We start from the raw sequence: 8,572 nt of genomic DNA on the forward strand, positions 1-8,572 counted from the left end.
AAATGTCCATACCAGCCAAAGTGATTTATATGTTCAATACCATGTCTGTCAACTACTAATGACATTCCTCACAGAAATATATTTTTTAAACTCTTAAAATGCATATGGAACTAAAAAAGACCCTGAATAATCAAAATAATCTTGTATTGCTGTTTCTTTAAAAAAAGACAAACATACAAAAACAAAGCTTGAAGCATTGCACTACCTGATTTCAAAATATACTACAAAACTATGGTAACCAAACAGCATGGTGTCAATGTAGAAACAGACTCACAGATCAACAGAACAAAATAGCCCAGAAATAAATCCACATATCTACTACCAACTGACTTTTATTTTTCAAATTGTAAATGTATTTTATTTTGTAAGCAACAATCAAAATATATTGTACTACTGTTTTTTTTCAAATATTAAATGGGATATTAACAAAATGTGTCCACTTTTATGAATTATTGTATAACTTTAGAATCTGCAAAGACCCTAACTAAAGAAACAAAAGTAATTGCATAGGTGAGACTGAAGGTTACAGTGCTACAAATGATGCAAAATGTCTTACATTTAACCAAATACATCTTCAGAGATCCCTTAATTTTGAGCATTAGGAACAACAGAGAAAGGTATACTGAAAGCATCACTAATAAATTTTTTGTTGCTTCACTTAAACACAACAGTATTCAACATATCTGCTAAACAATATTTGAAGTCCACTTGTTCCTCCAAGTGACTAAATCCACTTGTTCCTCCAAGTGACATTAGTGTTCTGCTAGCCAACACTCTATTGCCAGCTGTTTAGGTGTCATTTCATCTTCTTCATCTACAGCCTTTTTGTAATTCTTGGCCAATTCCAGCACCTATTTTAATACTAAATCATTGTATTTACAATGTTCATTGTAATCCCGAAGTGTCAAACCTTCCATTCAACTCTTCTTATGCAAATTTAGCAACATCTTCTATTCCAGTTTACTTTTCTGATAGTTAACAGTAATAGAGTAATAATATCTGTTTCATCCATCAATTAATGCCTGGATAGATGGCTTGTTTAAGTGACTCATATTTGAAGTTGTTAGTCTCGGTTCATGTACCAAGACCATCATATTAGCATTGATCAACCTGAAGGCATCACTGACAACCTTCCCTTTTACATTCTGAATGGAATCCACAACCACCGTCAAAGCTCCCTCTGACAAGCCTTCAAAACTCGGTTGAGTACTGATATCCACCCCAGAAACCCCAGCAACCAAGCCAAGTGACTGTGATGCCAACCAGTAACCATCTCAAGCTTTCCTGTCTGATTCAATATATACACCGTTTTAGCTTGGAACATTAGGTCAAATGCCTCCACACTGACACCTGTGGCATAGCCAACATGTCAATCACTCTGATTGTATAATAATCAACAAATTCTCCAAGCTTCAGACCCGTAACTTCCATTGGAACTCCAGCATCTCCGTGCTTTAACATTTTTAACAGTGCCAGGGAAGAAATATGGACTTTTTCTGCTGTTTCCACTGCAGGAGCATCTATAGGTGGCCACAACCCAGTCCAGGCATATGTTCTCTGAGTCTAAGAAGTCTGCCTATACTTCTGGTCAGTAACTACAATTATTAAGGCATTCAGCTTCAATTTCTTGTTTGACAAATTTCTTTCTTTCTTTTTTTTTTTTTTTTTTCTGAGACGGAGTCTTGCTCTGTCGCCCAGGCTGGAGTGCAGTTGCGTGATCTCGGCTCACTGCAAGCTCCGCCTCCCGGGTTCACGCCATTCTCCTGCCTCAGCCTCCCGAGTAGCTGGGACTACAGGCGCCCGCCACCACGCCCACCTAATTTTTTGTATTTTTAGTAGAGACAGGGTTTCACCGTTTTAGCGAGGATGGTCTCGATCTCTTGACCTCGTGATCCGCCCACCTTGGCCTCCGAAAGTGCTGGGATTACAGGCGTGAGCCACCACTCCTGGCCGACAAATTTCTTCTTAACGAAAGCTCTTGCTAATTCTGGCAGGTGTAATTTTCCCGTGTGATGTGACTCTCCGGAAGGCCAACAGGTGAGCAATGCCGCAATCCGGACCTTTGTCTTGCCTCTGCGGTGTAGCGAAGACAGAGGCAGCAGCTGCAGTGGCTCAGACTTAACCTGGTTCTTGTTCCACAAACCAGAGATGAATCAGCCCAATTCCATTCAAAAGAGTTGCCTAGGTCTCCTTGATTTTTTATATATCATATCAATAAATATCATATAAGCAAATCAACATGTCTTCTCAGAATACTCTGTCTACATTCTAGCTTTTCATTGGACTCTGGGCAGATTATTTAGATTATCTTTAATGGTTTAATATTTTAAGTAAAAAATTTTTAAATATATTTTTATTCAGAATTTTTATTGTTTTTTACTAGAAGGTTTTATGCAAATAACCTGACATGACTTACAACTAGAAATTGCTTTAAAAGTAATACTATGACAGAATTTATTATATTTGCATCTTAATATCACAAAGGTAATTTCAAATGGAAACTTTCAGATCTTACTTATTCTTTCTTATATGATCATAATAATGTATTATTTGGATTATTAGTGTATATTTAATTGGTGGAGTATTAATGGAGAAACTCCAAACTATTTGGAAAGGTTTAGCAATCTAAGTAATTTAAGTAAACAGAAAATAAAAAAAACAAACTTGTAGAATATATAGAACATTAATTAGAAAATTACGTATTAGCATTATGATAAAGGTGTACCACAATGGCCAGCCCCCCACCCCCGCCAAAAAAAATCACTGTTAATTGTAAACGTAACAGAAATGTTTAAAGGGGAACTTTTATATAACCAGTAAATATTCTCATTACGTAGTCAGAAATTTCGAACAACATTTTACAATTTCTCTAGAGATAACTTTTCTATAATCGTTTGATATCCTTTTTACATACTCAAAATAATTTCCCTGAACATATCAGGAATCACAAGTTAAACACTTTTAGTCAGTAAAAAATCCTTCTCACATTAGGCTAAAGGCACAAAGGAACTGTAATGTAAGGGTGAAGATAAACCAGATCTGAAATTCCATCTACCACATCACAAAGAACAGGAAGAATAAATATTGTGGCTCAGAATTGCACGGCTGTCCTGAGGTGCTATAACTAAAACCTGATCATATGCCTAAAACTAAAGGAAATAAAACAAATAAGCAACAACAAAAATTACAAAAAAATCCACAGGATGTAAATTTAGTTTAAAAAATTAGCTTGAATATTTCTGCAAGGACCAAGAAACTATACAATGTTACCAAATAGATTTGAAAAAAGAATCAAATATGTGCTCTAAAAAATGCAATAGCCAATATTAAAAACATAATGTATGGATTGACTAGTAGATAAAGAACACTTAAGAAAGAATCCGTGATGATAAATCAAAACAATCTTCCGGAATTCAGAAAAGACAATAGAAAGATGGGAGAAAAAACATGGAGGAAGAGGTGATTAAATGATTGGAGGAGACCAAGACAGGGTCAGAAGCAATACTGAAAATGCTTGATGAAAATGAGGTGCATCTAACTGGGGAGACAGCAGAACAATAATGACAAAGAAAACCTTAATAAGAGCCAGAGATAAAAAGACATGTTCACTTTCATGTAATGATAGAATAGCAATATTAATAGAAGCTGGAAAATAATAGAAAAATATTTTTATTATCTTACGAGGACTTCCAGTGTAGAATTTTATACCCAGGGAAAAGAGTCTTTTGAGAAATAACAAGTTAAAGACAATTTCTAGCCAACATAATTAAAGAATTTGATAACAGAATAACTTTATTAAAAGAAGATTTCAAGAAAGCACTTTAAGAAGAAGGAATGCCCTACAAAGGACATGAATGCATCATTTTTTATGGCTACATAGTATTCCATGGTGTGTATGTGCCACATTTTCTTAATCCAGTCTATTGTTGTTGGACATTTGGGTTGGTTCCAAGTCTTTGCTATTGTGAATAGTGCCACAATAAACATATATGTACATGTGTCTTTATAGCAGCATAATTTATAATCCTTTGGGTATATACCCAGTAATGGGATGGCTGGGTCAAATAACAATTAAAAAAAAAGAAGAAGAAGAAGGAATGCAATCCCAAATAGAAGATATACTAAACATACAGAAAGAAATATTCAAGAAAAGGCTAAATCTATGATTAAAACTTAACATTCATCAGGGGTATTGCCCAAAGTTTTGTTTTTTGTTATGCTCTTTCTTTGTTTTGGTATCAGGATGATACTGACTTCATAGAATGAGTTAGGGAGAATTCTCTCCTTCTCAATCCTTTAGAATAGTTTCAGTAGGATTGATACCAATTATTTTTTCAATGTCTGGTAGAATTTGGTTGTAAATCTACCTCGCCCTGGGCTTTTTGTGTTGGCGGTTTTTTTAAAAAAAATTACTGATTCAATGTTCATGCTTGTTATTGGTGTGTTTAGGATTTCTGTTTCTTCCTGATTCAAGCAAGGAAGGTTGTATGAAATTTGTCCATTTCCTGGCCGGGCGTGGTGGCTCACGCCTGTAATCCCAGCACTTTGGGAGCCCGAGGCAGGCAGATCACGAGGTCAGGAGATCGAGACCATCTTAGCTAACACGGTGAAACCCTGTCGCTACTAAAAACACGAACAATTAGCTGGGCGCGATGGCGGGCGCGATGGCGGGCGCCTGTGGTCTCAGCTACTCGGGAGGCTGAGGCAGGAGAATCACTTGAACCCAGGATGCAGAGCTTGCAGTGAGCTGAGATCGCGCCACTGCACTCCAGCCTGGGCGACAGAGCGAGACTCCATCTAAAATAAATTTGTCCATTTCCTTTAGATTTTCTAGTTTGTGTGTGTAGAGGTATTCATAGTAGTCTCGAATGATCTTTTGTATTTCTGTGGTGTTAGTTGTAATGTTTCCGTTTTCATTTCTAATTGAGCTTATCAAACAAATTTTTAAAAGAAGATGTCATGTACAATAGCATCTGAAATATCATGTACCTAAATTCACTCTAAGATATGCAATGCATTGCCTTGTATTGAAAATATGAATGTAATTAAAATAAAATGAATGAAACTCTACTGAGGCATTATAGGTTATCTAAAATATAATAAATAAAAAGATTTACAAATTCGGCTAGGCATGGTGGTTCATGCCTGTAATCCCAGCACTTTGGGAGGCCCAGGTGGGCGGATTGCCTGAGGTCAGGAGTTCGTAACCAGTCTGGCCAACATGGTGAAACCCTGTCTCTATTAAAATACAAAAAAAAAAAAAAAAAAATAGCAGAACGCGGTGGCATGAACCTGTAATCCCAGCTACTCTGGAGGCTGAGGCAGGAGAATTGCTTGAATCAGGGAGGTGGAGCTTGCAGTGAGCCGAGATTGCGCCACTGCACTCCAGCCTGGAATACAGAGTGAGGCTCCATCTCCAAAAACAAACAAACAAAACAAAAACAAAAACAAACAAACAAAAAAGATTTATGAATCATAGATTACAGGACTCAATATGGTGAGTGTTAGCTCTTCTAAAATTTATTTATAGATTCAGTGTAATTACAATAACTTGTCAAGTCAGGTTTATGTCAAAGTGCAAAGGGACACAACCCAGACACATTTGAAGATGTAGAATAAACAGGTTATGTGCCATCCTATATTACAAGAATTGTGTTAAAACTATAGTATTTGAGATGATTTGCCATTGGTTCGGATATTTAAAAAGATACTAATGGCACAAGAAAGGAGCTAACATGGAACCACATAATTAATGAGAACTTTGCTAATGAGATGTATGGCACTGGCAGTTACTAAGAAAAGGACAGAGAAGCTTTTCTATTAATATTGATGAGGTATTTGTCTATGCTTATTTGTCTGTTAAATAAGATCTGATGTTCATACCAAAACACAAAACTCAAGTCCAGGCAGACTGTAGAGGTAAGGTGAAAGAAAAGCTATAAAATAAAAAGAGAATATAGGAGAATATCTTCATCACTATTCCATAGGAAATAATTTCTTTAAGGAAAACAAGAGCAGAAGTTATCACAAGTGATAATAAATTCAGCCACATCAAAACTAAAAAGTTAATTTTATCAAAGAACATCCTAGAGTAAAAAGTAGTCAATTCACAATATTCTACATACGTATATAAATATATACGTATGTGTGCATATTGATGTAATGACAGACTAGAATTCATTATATAAAGAATATAAAGAAATCAATAAGAATAAGACAGATACTTTAATAGAGAAAGTGGGCAAAGGACATGTACAGCATTTCAAAAGCAAGAGGTAAAAATGGCCAAAGGCTGTACTGAAAGGAGGCCAAACACAGTAAATGAGGCATTATGTAGAAAGGAAAATGGTTAGAATTTTAGGAGACTGAATTTTATTTTAGAGAATCTGTAGAAAATAAACTTCTGCATAAGAAATTAGGCACAATTTCAAAAAGATGATAAATGTCATAAATTATATCCACATCCAGAAAAAAATACATACATGATACGCTTAAGATTTTTGTCCCCACTCAAATCTCATTTTGAATTTTAATCTCTAGGTGTTGAAGGAGCGACCTGGTCGGGGGTGACTGGATCATGGGAGCGGTTTCCCCCATGCTGTTCTCATGACAGTGAGTGAGTTCTCGAGATCTGATGGTTTTATAAGACAATTTTCCCTGCCCTTTCTCACTCTTTCACCTGCCACCATGTAAGAAGTACCTTTCCCTTCTGCCATGATTGTCAGTTTCCTGAGGCCTACCCATCCATGTGGAACTGTGAGTCATTTAAACCTCTTTCCTTTATAAATTACCCAGTCTTGTACCAATACAGTGTTTGTGTGTGTGTGTTTGTATGAACTAACTACGTGACACACAAATTGTATACTATTTTTTCCTACATGTTTTGGCTACATGCTTTTGATAGACTCTTCATATGACATGGATTATGAAATATTTTTCTGTAGGTTATAAAGATGATTCTATGTTTTCTGTGGCATTATTGATAAGCATTTTAGTTGATAGTTTGAAACCGTTTCTTTCAGTTTCATAATTGTCATTGATAATATTACATCCTAATTGAGAGATCTCTATTAAGTTTGTTTGATACATCAGCTATAAGTCTAGACGAGATCTTAAATGCACTTGTTGAGGAACATTTTCTTCTACCAGTTGCTCGTTGATGTCCTCAGGGTAGCGTACTATAAAATATTTTCTAATGTCAATATTCCAAGTCAAATTAGCAAGATAGTTATTTTTTCTCAATGTTTATATGATTCAATATTTTTATTAATTATTTAATCAAGTAACCAAAAGACTTATTACTTCTACTGAGAATTCAACTCTTTTATTTATTTGAATGTACTTGTTAAATTAAAGATGGTCTCAAAGCTATCTCTTAATGAATCATCACTTTTGGTATAATCTGTACAAAAATTGGTGTTACAATGTGCTTTTTGATATCAGAAAAATATATACATATTGATTTAAACACCCATATTCATTATTTTATTGTTTCGTTTATATTCAACATTCTATTATTTCTGTTTTTAATCTTCAGTTAACTTATTTTTCTGAAATTATTCTTTATGCACTTTAAAACACATGTAACACCTACTGTCAGCTGTTTAGTACATGCACATGGTAAAACCTTTGACCCAGTGTCCTCATGATGACCCAGCATCTACATGATGTGGTATGGGGTAAATCAGTACAAAATATTCTTGGAAGTCATTTCTTACACATAGACTGCTAGCAATCACCTAATCCATACATAACAGTGATGGTCATCAACATGAAGCATTTCCATTGAGCATGGAAACTCAAACTTCATTGGCTTCAAAAAATATCTGCCCCAAAGGAAGTAAAATAAAACCACAATAAGATACACCAAATTTGCAATAATTAAATTTTCGTAGCAAAGGAAATTCTCATACACTATTGGGAGTGCAAGCTAGTAAAAAAAAAAAAAAAAGTAGAGAATGAAATTTCATTGCTTAGTGATCCTGAAGATAATCTCTTGACTTAATGAGACAGTCAGGTGGGAAGGGCTCCCTGGCAGAGCCTCCAAATGACCTGTGCATTGAGAGGAGTGCACACTGGGGTGGAGCCACAGAAGTTCACTCTGTTCTCAGCCGGGAGGAGCCTGGCCCTTTCTCTCCCTGGGTGGAACCTGCAATTCAATCTGTGAGGCCAGAAGCCCATGTGCAGGAAGCACACTTTCTTGCTTCGCTAAGAGTGTCTGTTTCCCCTTTTCTTCTTTTTCACCCAGTAAAACCCTGCCCTAGATCACCCTTCAAATCATCTGCGAGCTTACATTTTGGTGGCCCTGTGACAAGGACCCTGTCTTTAGCTGAACTAAGGAAAAGTCCCGCAACATTGTGACTCAGTAATTCCAAATTTTAAGCCTCATGATAACTAAATATATGGTCAGCAAAATACTCATAAAATAATGTTTTTGGAAACATTGCTTGTAAAATCAACACAAAAAGTCATATATATAATCTGCCAAATGCCTGTCCACACTGAATAAATAAATTGTGAAATAGTACATAGAGGAAAATAATGAACTAAATCTACATACAACAGCATGGAT

At 35.7% G+C, this 8,572-nt stretch overlaps 1 pseudogene; it reads right to left on the reverse strand.

Moving 5' to 3' along the window:
* Positions 1-752: 752 nt before the first annotated feature.
* On the reverse strand, positions 753-8,356 carry LOC100457031 (26S proteasome non-ATPase regulatory subunit 14-like; annotated as a pseudogene).
* Between the last annotated feature and the right edge of the window lie 216 nt (positions 8,357-8,572).

Source organism: Pongo abelii, chromosome 11 (genome assembly GCF_028885655.2).
Source record: "Pongo abelii isolate AG06213 chromosome 11, NHGRI_mPonAbe1-v2.0_pri, whole genome shotgun sequence".
NCBI classification, from domain to species: Eukaryota; Metazoa; Chordata; class Mammalia; order Primates; family Hominidae; genus Pongo; species Pongo abelii.